Source organism: Dromiciops gliroides, chromosome 1, assembly GCF_019393635.1.
Source record: "Dromiciops gliroides isolate mDroGli1 chromosome 1, mDroGli1.pri, whole genome shotgun sequence".
NCBI classification, from domain to species: Eukaryota; Metazoa; Chordata; class Mammalia; order Microbiotheria; family Microbiotheriidae; genus Dromiciops; species Dromiciops gliroides.
The window spans coordinates 354238327-354252895 of NC_057861.1; the positions used below are offsets into that span (position 1 = coordinate 354238327).

General features: G+C 37.1%; 1 protein-coding gene across 5 annotated transcripts in view; it reads right to left on the reverse strand.

The window, feature by feature from the left end:
- CTNND2 (catenin delta 2) overlaps positions 1–14569 on the reverse strand; it is a 1127657-nt gene that overhangs the window by 808860 nt on the left and 304228 nt on the right. The window lies entirely within an intron of this gene.

A 14569-nucleotide genomic window follows, 5' to 3' on the forward strand; every position in this document is an offset into this window, starting at 1 on the left:
TAATTGGCTAGTGTTAGGTGTAATAGTAAAGTTCATATTGCCTCTCCTGCCTAAATAGTCAGATTTCCAGACACACCTCCTGGATGAACACCCATACATAGGTTCATAGGGCCCTAGAAGTGGAGCTAGAAGAGGTCACGGTCACATAGGTAATAAGTGTCAGAGGTGTGTGTTCCTTGAACCCAGAGTCTGCTTCCTGCCATCTTCATGCTTCATGGCTGCATGCCCTTTCTACGGTGCTAGCATTATACATGATGAACTCAATGCTCCCAGTATATAATTTGGAGGGCATACTATTTAAAGAGTAAGATAGACATTTTGGAAAGTGAATAACCTGAAAAAATTTATATTACATATGCTTGTCAGCAAATAGAAAACATGTAACTTATTTCTTTGGTAATTCTGTGACATTCTTTAGAATAGATATTTTCCCTATGGACAGAGTTTGCAAGCTCTCCATGTCCTCTATTTGGAGCAGTTCTTGTCCATAAATCCAGAAGAGGATCCAACACCCCGTATTTATTCCTTTGAGTCTCCTAAAATCTCAGGTATGTCAATGAATCACTTGAGCTTCCCATCTGTTTTCTATTTCTATGTAACCCATTCTCTGTTTTCTGTAATCTTACATATTCCTTGACAATGTATTTATGGCACCTCTGGAGTTCAAGTTGCCACTGGCAACTTAATGCAACCCACATACAGTCAGTCTTCAACATTAGCATGTTTAATGTTTGTGACTTCTAGCATTTACATGATTTTATTAGTAACCTCTTTTTCATTTCCTGTTTGCAATGAAGAACATTCCCAGCTCAGACCAGTAGAGAAAATAAAAGAGAGAGGTGGGAGGCATACAAGCGTGTGGAGTAGCTGGTATCCTATTAGACATGTTCACCCCATGCATTTGTCACATATTTTCACTGTTTACCTTTAAAACTCAAATTTCATGTTGCAATTATGCCTCCAAACCATAATACCACGTCCTTTGGGATTTAAGCCCAAGTGTGCAAAGCCATTGATAAGGCTTAGTGAGAAAATAAAGGCGTTAGATAAACTTTTTCCAGAATGTCTGCAAGCCACTATCGACTGTGAGTTTGGTGTTAATGAATCAATGATTTGTTATACAGTACAATGCCCTCACACAATTATCTGACACAGAGGAAGATAAGATTCAGGCTAAAAATGTTCTAGTTTTAAGAGCTTTATTTGTTCTACAATTCTACCATGAGAAGGCCAGGAGTTGGGCTTTGGTTGTCAGAGGCTATTTGAGACGCATGCCATTGGAGCATTTTATAGAGAGTGGGAGTTTATCCCCACTCCCACCCCAGCATGACAAACCTTTGGAGCCAACAGGAGAAGGGGCGAAGGCGAGTCACTGGCGCCTTAAAACCAGTCGCTTCAGGCAGGTGGGGTTCGTTAGCCTTGGCAGGCAACCCGCTTAGGGGAAGGAACCCTGATTTTAAACCTCCACTGCCTTGCGGCTATACCCATATATGGGAAAGGCTTCCAGAGTTAACCCCGAGGAAAAATCAGGAGTCGGAGTCCCTTAGGCAGTTGGATGTTGGACATCACATCCTTCTGGCAACTCCTGCGGCGGCACTGGTGCCAGACTGTATTGGCTCTGCCTCTCCTTTGGATCCACCAATGTCAGGGAGAGGGGAAACCTGCTGCATGGGCAACAGCTTGTTTTCCATATTGATCCACCCAGGCTAGCGCCCTGGAGAAGACACTCCAGCTACTCCTCATGGGGTAGAGACAACACGGGATGCGGCAGTTACTGGTTATAAGTCACTCAGGAGCTGCTGCTCCCGTATTGGACTGCACAGCCACACTGTGGCCTGTGGCTTTTCAAGGTGCTAATCCATGGTTGTCCACAACTGGTGGAGGCCTAGTACTACTATTTGTTCTACAGTATTCATGGTACTATAGATTTCATGTGTTATGAAAAATGAATATTTTAATTGAGATTTTAGGACAAAAGACCACAGAATTCTAGGGAAATAGTGAAAAAAAAAGTTCTTCAACTTACCAGTTTTATTTTGTGCACTGCATTTTACAAGTTACGTCATGGTTACTGTGTTAGGAAAATGCACATTTTCAAAATTAATGTTTTATTATAAAATTTATGGAAGCAAGCATTTTGAAGCAATCTGGTAAAAGATTACAATTTTTAGTAGTTATGGGAACATAACTTCTATTTCCCATAGGTTCAATGTATCAACATTTGTGTTTTTTATTTTCATGCCATTTTCTATGAATGTTACCCTTGCAAAAATTGAGGATTAACTATGTATCCATAATGTATCTTTCTACTGTCCTTTAGGTTCTTTATAATTTTTATTCTTTTGAGATTCTCTTCAGTGATCTACAACTACATTGTACCATTGGTACAATGGTGTTAAATAGATGCATTTGGGAGGGGCACTCCTGCCCCAATGCTGGGCAATTTGGTAACATTAAATCAAAGTATAATTTTCAAAATGCAATCCAACCCCGTTTCCTCATAATATTAAATTCTGGGTTTATCTCTTTGTCCATGCTATTTGTAAATGAAGAGAAAAATCAATGAAAATTATAATAATGCCGTGTTTAATAGAAAATCACTTATCTGACAACTTTAGCTATAAAGAATATAGTCAAGAACTCCAGAGGAAAATAGACTTCTAAGCAACCAAAACAGATGCCAAACGGAGGCCATGCACCAAAGGAGAAATATATTACTCAGTGGAAGAGAGTGCTTTGGACTGGAACACATTTCCTCTTATTTTTTGATATAATTCTAATAAAGCTCTTTATCATCTTAAGGCATATTAGAAGCATCAAATGGAATGATAAGGGAGGGGAGAATGAGGAAATGCTGCAGGCAGGAAGAAGGGGAATACTCACTGCTGAACCCTGAGACCACTCACTAAGGTCTCCTGACTCCCTAAAGGAGCAGGGACTGATTTTCATTTGTTCTTTGAATTCCCTGTACCTTGCACCTAGGAGCTCCTCAATAAATGCTTTTTGAATTGAAATGTATTGAGTGCTGGCCCCTCTGTGTTTGTTCCTTCCGGACCCTGCTGAGCCTCTGAGATTCCCAGCATGTATTAAAGGAGCTTCCACCTTCCTTTGCCTCTCCCCTCCCAAATGCTCTGGAGCATGAACTGCATTAGAGACCAAGGAAATAAATCTCAATTGAGTCTGGGTCTGGGTTAGGACTTTGAGAGGTGACTATTTAGATTAGGCTGCTGGAGGCGGACACATTGATAACATTCCCAAATGACAAATTGACAGGGAGGAAAAAAGACAGGAAAAAAAACCCCACCAAAACACCAAACCATAAATGGCCATCCACACCATCTCAAAAAATAGAACCATAGTCCTTAGAATTATTAATTCTTCAGGAAAGTTTAAGAAAAACATTTTACAAACCAGCATGTAGCAAGATTACAAACATTTTTTACACAGAGTAATAGGGACATTATGCATATTATAGAAATTAGCCATAAAGAAAGCGGCAAAAAAGATATTTTGACCTAAATTGAAATCATTTTTCAACCTCGGAAACAGCTTGTTCACCTATCTCTAAAAACTCACAAGTGTTCATCGCTCCTTCCTTTTGCTTTCTTTCTTGTGGAAAACAAATTGCTTGTTGTTGCCCATTGATTACCACATTTAAACCTTTTAATTGCATTGTTTCCAAAGTAAAACAGAAAAGCAAGCTCCCAGTGTGACACAGTAAGCAAAAACTGGCCAGCTGAGAAAGAATCTATTTATATTCTAGGTATTGCCATAATATACTCTTAAAACTTTACAGGAAGTCGTTAAGGAATAAAAATGTAATGCTGTATAAGAAGTTTAATGTTTCACTTACAAAGAGTTTGAGGTTTTGGGCTTCATACTAGAAAGACTTTTTAATACCTCCAAGTTCCTCATCATCTGTCTGCTAGCTGCTTCTAGGTGTTTGCTTGTCCATTATTTGGGTAGTCTGAATCCTTAGACGAATTGAGAGCTGGAAAGGACTTTAGAGGTCATCTAGAATAAACCCTTATTTTACAGATGAGGAACACGGGGCCAGAGAGGTCATTTGACTTGTTTAGTTCATTAAACTTTCAAGTTGAGTTTTAAACTCAGATGACTGCCAGAGGTAGCTCTCTATCCACTGCACCATTGCCTCCATAAAGTTTAGAATTAATCTAAGTCGTGTACAGAGAAAGCAGGGGTGATGCAGTGGATAAAGCACCGGCCCTGGATTCAGGAGTACCTGAGTTCAAATCCGGCCTCAGACACTTGACACTTACTAGCTGTGTGACCCTGAGCAAGTCACTTAACCCTCATTGCCTTGCAAAAAAAAAGAAAGCAGGGATGTTCCATGGAATATAGACACTTGAACTTTCTACTTAATGAAATAATTTCTTTAGGCACCACTACATGTTATTTTATTTCACTTTCTTTTTATATACTCTGAAATACAGGACTGAGAGGCAAGCAAAGGAGAGAAAAAAGCTAAGTACAACCTGGCATTTCATTTCTAAATTCATTACTATCAGTGTCCATTTAACTAAATGATTCTTTACCCTTCTTTGCACTTCAGATCATCTCCTTGCTTCTACTGACATACATGTACCCTCCTCCTCTATTTTACTAGTAAAAAACATGTCTTGTACTCACTAAAAATTCTCAGTGTTAAATGTTAAGTTTCTTTTGGTTTAAGTTCTTTTCTCTAGTCAATCATATAGAAGCCCCAGTATTTCCTTGCTTTCTCTATCTATTGGTTGTGGACTTTAAAAGGAGGTGACACATAATACTAAAAACAATAATTATACCTGACTCAACTATTTATATTTTACCTCAGTAGAACTTCTTTCTTTCTGTGAATGTTACAAACTGGCTTTTAAAGGGGGCAAAATTGTATGCTTTGAGAAACAAAAACCAAATATAGATTTAAGCCAGGTAAAGAGATTCATTCACAATGCTTAATTATATTTTAGGTAATAATTTCTTGGCAAGCTAGTAGACTTTTTGAAAGTTACATAAAAATCAATTTGAGGTGGTGATTCCTGAATATCACACCATTATCCTTCATTCTCTGGGCCTTTCCAGGCTACTCATAGCAATAAGAGGATTCCTTTCTGTCTCATGTTTCTACTTTGGAATAATTTGGAATAATATATATGCAAGAGTATACCCTTACAAGTATATACAACTTAACTAGTAGTTTCAATGAATATGGCAAAACTATCAATTGGTGATTAACCACACATCTTCTGAAGTCCTCCCTCATTTAACAAAAGCTTCCAGTATCTGTACTATGTTGTTGAACAATTCAAACAATTCTTATTAGTACCAATAAACCTAGGTGTCAATAATGCTGAATATGAGGGTTTTTTCTAATCTACTAATTTATATGGATTGACAATGTCATCTTTGGAATATGAAATAATCCTACAAACATGTCAGGCATGTTTGTCCTTAATATTGTATGAAATACAATATATAAGGATATTCCTCCTCTGTTCCACTTAATCATAGCACTGTCCTGATTCCAGGGTATATTCAAATTAATTACCTGTGCTTGTCAATGAATATGGGAAAAGCCTATTCCTTCAGAGTATTTTAATAGAAGGGCAAAATGATAACTACATACCAGGCATATATTAGATTCTATCTTGTCCAATAAATGGAAAATATTTTTAAATGTTCCTTTTGCCCATGTTCCAATGATTTTGAAATCTCAAAATCTCATCTAATCCCCAGGGTTATGTGAAAAAAGTATCCCTATCTTTAAAAAAGGGCATTTTAACTTATCCAGTTGATCTGTATTATTTGGCGATTACAAGTCATCTCTCCTCTGGAAAGTACTGTCATGTAAATAGGCAGAAGATATTTTCTTAACTTTATAAATGAAACTGGGAAACCTGAGACACATAGAGTAACACAAGTCATGAAGCAATTCAATGATGGAGAAAGAAATAGAGTTCAATTCCTTAGGCTACCAATTCTGTGAATTTTCTGAGTACTTCAGAGTCTCTCTTACATACAGGATGATATCATTTTATGCATATTTTTTGCTGAATAGTACATTAGATACTTCAAGACCTCTCAAAAAACAGTATAGTCCTTCTTACAAACATTATCCCCTGCAACAGGATAGAGTAGGATAATATCTGTTTTGGCAAAGTTGAAAATCTAATAGGGTCTGGAAGGAGAATGGAAAAAGTAATACTCAAACATAGACATTATGAACTCCATGAATCTTTTCCTGACTAGGCTAAACATCCTTACATGATTCAATTGAACTGCATATGTCATAGACTAAAGGTCTTTAGCCACCCTAAGTGACCTTCCTTTGGACACACTCTATTTTATTGTTGTTCTTCCTAAATTTTGGTGCCCAGAAATAAACATGGTATTCTAAATGTGGTCTGATCAAGATGGAGTAGAGAGGGACTACAACCTTCTTAGTCCAGGAGGATGTACTTTTATCAATTCAGGCCAAGGTCACACTAGCTTTTTGAAAATCATATCTTATTGCTCACTGAGTAACAGCTTGTAGCGCATTAACCACCCCAAAAACTTCATGGGAGAAAGTATCGAACCAGGCCTTTCTTGTCAGTTTTCTTATTTGTAAAATGGGTCTAGTTAATAGCATCTCCTTCATAAGGTTGTTGTAAGATCAAAGAAAAATACATACAAAATGCTTTTCAAACCTTAGTGTTATATAAACTTTAGTAGCTGCTGCTACTACTACTACCACAACAACAGCTACTAGTACCACCACAATGATTACTACTACTAATATTTCCACTATGTAAGAAGTAGATATTTAAACTTAAGTTCAAGACTTTATACTTATTCCTATCAACAGAATCTATCAAATTTCATGTTGCCTCTTTGTAACCCTGGTGCTTAGCACAGTGCTCAGTGTAGTAGGTGTTCGATAAATTTTTACTGATTGGTTAAAATTTCAGTCCATTGATTGAGTCTATTAAAATAAGATTGGATTCTGAGTGTTATACAGTGCATTAAGTATCTTACTTTTGTATCATCTGCCAAATTTGATGAGCATAAAAGCTATACGTTCTTATTTATAAAATGTATTAAACATCACAGGATCAAGAATAGATTTCTAGGCAATGCTATTCCTTCATTGAAGATTGGTTTTTGAGTTGGACCATTCAATCAGCTTTGAATCCCCCTAATTTTGCTCTTGTCTAGCCCACATCACTGCCAAGTTTTCCATAATAATAGAATAAGAAATTTTATCACATTTTTGCTAACTTCTAGAAAAATTATATCTAAAGAATTCCTATGATGTACCAGTTTTGGAATACAGTAAAAAATAACCAAATAAGCTTAGTCTGGAATGCTCTATTGCTGAAGGCCTAGTGCTTCTTTCAGAACACAGGTTCCTTTCCGAGATTACCATTCCAGTCAAGAAGGATATCAAGGGCAAAGGCATGAAACTATAATATGGAATAACTTGTTTGGGGATCAGCAAACAAGACAATGAATCTGAATCATAGAATGAGTAGAGAGGAATAAAGTATAAGAAAACTGGAAAGATCTGGGTTGTGAAAGGGATTTAAATTACTGAGAATTTGATATATCCTGGAAGTAATGGAAAACTACTGGAATTGTTTGTTTATATGTGTATGCGTGAGGTGTTACATAGTCAAACTTCTACTATAGGAGAATCACTTTGGCAGCTGAGTGGATGAAGAATTGGAATGGAGGTATACTGGAGGAAGAGAGACCGATTAGACGTCTATTGAAAGACGGCAATAAGAGAAGATGAGTGTCTATTGCATGTTTGGAAAAAATGGAACATAAACAAGCAATATTGTTGTTGTTTTTCCACATTGATTTTTAAAACTTTGTGTTCCAAATATTCTTCCCCTCTCCCTCCTCACCCCTCCCAAAGAAATCAAGCAATTCAATATAAGTTATACATGTGTATTCATGTAAAACATCTTCACATTATTTAGGTTGAGAAAGATAACAGACAAAATAACTTTAGAAAGAGGAACTAACTAATAAAATTATACTTCAATCTGTATTCAGATACCATGATTTCTTTCTCTGTTGATAGTTTGCATTTTCATATGCCTTTCTCCTATTCCCTCCCATTGATATTTACTCTATTTTCTATTCTCTTTCACCCTATCTCTCCTCAAAGTGATTTGCTTTTTACTTGCCCCCTCCCCCAATATGCCCTCCCTTCCTTCACCTATCCCCCTTATTCCCCTTCCCTCCCACTTTCCCTCACGGCACAATATATTGATATATCCACTTGAGTGTGTATGTGATTCTATCTTTGAAGCAATTTCAATGAGAATAAGGCTGATTTACTCCCCTACTCCTTCCATATCTTTCACTCTTCTACATAAGCTTTTTCTTGTTCCTTTTATGTGAACTACTTTACCACCTTCCACCCCTCCCATTCCCTTTCTTCCAGTGTATTCCTCTTAACCCTTAACTTTATTTTAAAGATGTTATCATGGGTCAGCTAGGAGACACAGTGGACAAAGCACCAGCCCTGGACCCAGGAGGCCCTGGACCCAAATCTGTACACAGACTGAAACCACCCCACCCTACCTGCCATACAAATGACAAGGATAAGCAAAATAATAAATAAATAAATACTTTTACAGATATCATTGCTTCATGTTCAATTCATACCTGTACCTTCTGTCTAAGTATACTTATTTCAGTTACCCTAATACTGAGAAAGTTCTTATGAGTTTGAAGTATCATATTCCCATGTAGGAATGTAGACAGTTTAAACTTTTAATATCCTTCACAATTTCTTTTTCCTGTTTACCATTTTATGCTTCTCTAGGGTCTTCTATTTGAAAGTAAAATTTTATATTCAGTTCAGGTCTTTCCATCACAAATGCCTGAAAGTTCTCTTTTTCTTTGAAGTCCTATTTTTTCCTCTGAAAGATTATACTTAGTTTTGATGGGTAGGTAATTTTTGGTTGTAATCCCAGTTCCTTTGCCATTTGGAATTAAATATTCCATGCCTTCTGGTACTTTAATTTAGAAGCTGCTAGATTTTTGGTTATCCTGACTGTAGCTCCATAGTATTTGAATTTCTTTTTTCTAGATTCTTGCAGTATTTTCTCTTTGACCTTGGATCTCTGAAATTTGGCTATAATATTCCTGAAGGTTTTTTTTGGGAGGAATCTCTTTCTGGAGGTGATTGGTGGATTCCTTCAATTTCTATTTTACCTTCTGCTTCTAGAATATCAGGGCAATTTTCCCTGACAATTTCATGGAAGTTGATGTCTAAGCTCTTTTTTTGGTCATGCTTTTCAGGTAATTTAATGATTTTCAAATTATTTCTCCTGGATCTATTTTCCAGGTCAGCTTGTTTTTCAATGAAATATTTCATCTTGCCCTCTATTTTTTTTTATTCATTTGTATTTGCTTTATTGTGTCTTGATTCTCATAAAGTCATTAGCTTCTAATTGCTCTATCCTAATTTTTAAGCAATGATTTTCTTCGGAGAGCTTTTCTGCCTCCTTTTCCATTTATCCAATTTGGCTTTTCAAACTGTTGACTTTTTTTTTCTATGACTTTCATGCATCACTCTCATTTCTCTTTCCATTTTTTCTTCTATCTCTCTATATCTTCCCTCTACCTCTCTTACTTTATCTTCAAAGTCCTTTTTGAGCACCTCTATGACCTGAGACCAATTCATATTTTTCTTGGAAGCTTTGGATGTAGGAGCTTTGATTTTGTTATTTTCTTCTGAGAGTGTATTTTGATCTACCTTGTCACCAAAGAAACTTTCGATGGTCTGCTGGTTTCTCTGCCTGCTCATCTTGCTGGCCTATTTTTTGCTTTTAACACCTTCTCACAGTGGATCCCTGCTTCCAGGATGCACTGTCCCCAGCTACAGGGGGTCCCAGGTGGTACTATTTAATGAGAGGCTCTTTCTCAGCCTGCTTGGCCTATAAGTAATCATGGCCCTGTTTCTCTTTAACCCAGAGGCAGAAATATGATTGAAATCTGATTCTCTATGGTCAGAAGCTTGGTGTTCCTGTGCCCCTTAGCCACTGGCCTACTGCCCCTCAAGTCTGCTAACTGGTTCAGAATATGGGCACACTGCTTTAGGGTCCAGAAGAGACTGCAACTGTTTCTCCCCCCACACCCCAGCCAACTGCTAGAACCTCTCACCATTCTGTGAGCCAAGTTTCAGAAGTAGCCCCTGATGCTGATGGTTCCCAGCTTCTGGAGGCATGGTCTGCCTTTTGCTGGATCTGTGCCACACTTTGCTGCTCTTTCAGTCAGGTTCTACAGATCTTCCCTGTTGCCATTTTAAGAAGTCTTTGGCAGGAAATGGTCTTCCTCTGTTCTTTTTTTGGTTATGCTGCTCCAAGAATTGTCTTATGACATTATTTTGAAGGTACATGGATGGTTCCTGTCAGGAGCATCAAGGGTCATAGCCTTTCCTCCAGCATCTTGGCTCTGCCCCCCAAACAAGCAATACTGTGAATGTAGAAATGACACTATGTAACCTCACATTGGAGATGTGTAGGGATTGAGAGGAGTTAAGGATGACACTAGTTTTGAATATAAGTGACTGGGAAGATGGTGATACTCTTGATAATAATAGGAAAACTAAAAAGAGGGAAGAATTTGATGGGGAGTATGGACTTTATTTTGGACATGTTAAGTTTGAAATATCTATGAGACGACCAGATTAAAATGTCCAAAATGCTGTTATTGGTAGAGATTTGGAACTCCAGAAAGAGACCAGGGCTAGATATAAGAATCTGGGAGTTATGTACACAAAGATAACAATTGAATTCAGGGGAATTAATGAGATTTCCAAGTGACATAATGAAGAGCAAAAAGAGAAGAGTGTCAAAGATGGTTCTTTGTTTTGACCTGGATGAAGAATGAGTAAAGGGGATTAGAAACAAGAAATGAACAGTCAAGAAAACCTAGAGAGGAGTAAGTATCCAGGAAGAGAAGCCTGTCAAATTCTTCAGAGAGTTCAAAATGGACGGGGGTTGAGAAAAGGTGATTTGTTTTAGGAAGTAAGATAACAGTAACTTTGGAGAGAGAAGTTTCACTTGAATGATGATTTTGGAAGCCATATTGCAGATGGAGACACCTGGTGTAAACAATTTTCTTAAGTTTACCAGAAGAGGGGAAAGATATAAGTTTATAGCTAGCAAGGATAGTGGGATTAGGAATGGACTGTTTTTAAGGTTGGAAGACACATGGGATATGGGGGTGTTTCTAATCAGAAGGGAAGAAGAATTTTATTGATAGGGACTAGAGCTGAGAGAACAAGGGTGATATTAAGTGTGATTTGTTCGACAAAGAAGATAGTGATATGATTGAAGGTACATGTGGAGAAGTTTACTTTAGTAAGGAAAAGAGCCACCTCTTCATGTGTGACAGGAGTGAAGGAAGAATTGGGGCAGATTTCTGAATAATGTGAGATGAGGAGGGGATAAGAAGATTTCTTGACTTATAACCCCTCCCCCACCCTTTTTCTTCTTTCCTCCCTTCCTTCTTTTTTTTCCTTCCTTCTTTCCTTCTTTCCTGCCTTCCTTCCTTCCTTCCTTCCTTCCTTCCTTCCTTCCTTCCTTCCTTCCTTCCTTCCTTCCTTCCTTCCTTCCTTCCTTCCTTCCTTCCTTCCTTCCTGGCAAGGTTCCCTGATAAGAATGTTGGGGCAGGATATTCCATGAGAATTGTGAGGACAAATGAAATGTTTTGAATAGCTCCTGTGCTTAGGATAGCTAATTAATTAAGAAGGTATAAAATGATTACCTTACTAACTGAAGGCTCAGTTGAGATTATGTAACATATCAGAGATGGGGAAATAAATATTCCCAAGACATTTGATTCCCATTTAGTGGCTCATAAATAGGAAGGAGCCAAGGAGGACAGGTGATAAGTGTAATGCAAGGCTGGGTTTGGGGAAAATATGATTTATGGAAAGACAGGGAGCAAGAGATTCAATTGTAAAGAACAATGGAGAATTGAAGTGATTTGCCAAGATGTTAAGTCAGGGAAAAGAAGTGAGTATCACCCATGCATGGGTGATGGCCTGGAAAAGAACTGAGGGATAGAGGGGTTGGAGGTCATGGTGAGGATGAAGAGAGGTAGGGTACAAATATAGGGAAAATTGTAAGATAAAATATCATGATCAGATAAAGTAATTTCAGAATTCATGAACATGAGTTGCAAAACATCTATCTGCTAAGTAAAATATTTGGGTCTTATATTCATGCAGCTTTCCCTTTTTACTCTTTTTTCCATCCTCCAATCCACCTCATTAGCTTTAATATTCAGGAATAATAGGTTCTTCATCAGGACAGACTAAGGATTTCACTTTCATTCTATCTTTACTTCAGATCAGGCCTTCGGTAACCTAAGAGAATTTAAAATCAACCTTCTTCACTGTGGCATTATTAAAAATTTAAATATAACATAGAATTTTATTATATGAGTCCATTATAAACCCACAGAAGCCCCAGAGTCTAATGATACCTTCAGCTGGAATGTAGTAAAACATTAAGTAAAAGAATCACATATACAGAAGCAAAATTTTTGAATAACATTATCTCAACAAGTGCTTGAGGAACAAATAGGGGTTAGTCCATAAAGTCACACTTTGTGTTGAGGCTTTTTTGGGTGAATTTTATTAAAAGCTCTTCCTGCTCAAGATCTCAGTAATATTATATAATAGTAATGATAAATGTGTTCATTTCTTTGATGTCACATAATACCAAGCAAGAGTAAACATAACATCCTGTAATTATGTCAGTTTGTTGCTTTGTGAAATGGAGTTGCTCCAAGATCTTTGGGGATAGCCTTATGACAATTTCCTCAGGACTGCCTGACCATTCTTTTCATAGAAAGGATATTACTTTATGAATGGTGTAGATAAAGTGCCAAAAAGCATTTAAAATTAAATATCTGAGGTTTTATTTCATGTGGACTCTTACAAGTTGAAAACATATGAGTTTATGTTCTCTGATCTTTTTTTTTTTTTTTTGCAGGCAATGGAGGTTAAGTGATTTGCTTAGGGTCACACAGCTAGTAAGTGTCAAGTGTCTGAGGCCGAATTTGAACTCAGATACTCCTGAATCCAGGGCCGGTGCTTTAAGCACTGCACAATCTAGCTGCCCCTATGTTCTCTGATCTTGTCTGAAATCATTTTAGCATGCAACAAACATCTCTGTGTGAACCAGTCCCTCAGACTTTCCTTGGAAAAATGAATGTGGCTTACTTCTCTCTGTTAGCTTTGTATTTCTTTAAAAAAAGAAATGGCAATTCCTTCTGTTAGTATGAGTCTGAAAAAACCTGAGAAACAATAAATCTCTACTACTGTTTTAAGCCCAAAGTATCACCACAATTCATTGTTTTGGGAAGCAAATATCTTGGGAATATCTACCCCAACCTCTGATATATCAAATGCAAGATTGATCACCAATGATTCAGAAACTGAAGTAGCAAAAAGAAATGCAAATTTACAGTGGCAAACTAAACTATAATCTAATATCAGTGGTTAACTAATAATAGCAATGGAGGACTAACTTCAGTTTACATCTCATTCTTCATCAAACCAATTTCTCTCAGTTTTGCAACTTATGACTCTTGACACCTTTAGCCCACTATAATCTAAATATTTCTTAATGCAGTAGTCCTTTCCTAATGACCTTTCCCCCATTACTCCTCTTCTCACTCCCTATGAAATTTCGTTTGTATTTATTTTGAATATATTTTGCATTTGCATATCTGCGTACACATTTCTTTCTTCAAGTAGAAGCAACTTGAGAGCAGGAACTGATTTATTTTTTTATTTTTCTGTCCCCAGTATGATAGAGTCATGCTGAATGTTGGATGGATCTCTTCCCTTCCCATGAACTTTCTGGACAACATGAACAATAACTTATTATTATAAATAACATCTCAAAAAAGTACATAATGAAATTCATCTTTGACCTTTGTTCCATGAAGGAATTGAAGTGGAGACAGAAGGAGAAGAAACTAAACAAATGAATCTCCAAGCATTTTCTGTAAAACTCCCTCTCTATTTGAGTAAATGTTTCAGAGCACAATGTAAGGATCCTTAGCATCACAAAGCTAAACTCAGACATAAGAGACTGAAGATGTGTTTAACATAGGTATGGTAGGATAATTCCTTGTTTAATGAGGGATGCTTGCCCTAATAACTCAACTCAGGAAATGGAGAAAAAATAATTTTTCCTTTCTTTTTTTTTTTACAAAATGTCAAATCTACGTAGAAGAGGTCACATTTTAAAGAGCCATATTTACTTTAAGCAGACAGAGAAAGGCAAACAAGTAGTGTATTTATTAAGTGTTTACCATGTGCCAGACAATGTGTTAAGCATTGGGAAGTGGAGATAAAAGAAAGCCAGATAATCTATGCCTTCAAGTCAAGTCCATGATCATTTATTAAATACATACTTAAGCGTTTCATAAGTACTAGTATAGAAAGAAAGACAAAAATAGTTTCAAGCCCCTGACGTAATAATAGGAGAAGACAATTTGTAAAGGAGAGCTGGAAAGGAGGCTAGGAGGATGGGGGATGATGGAA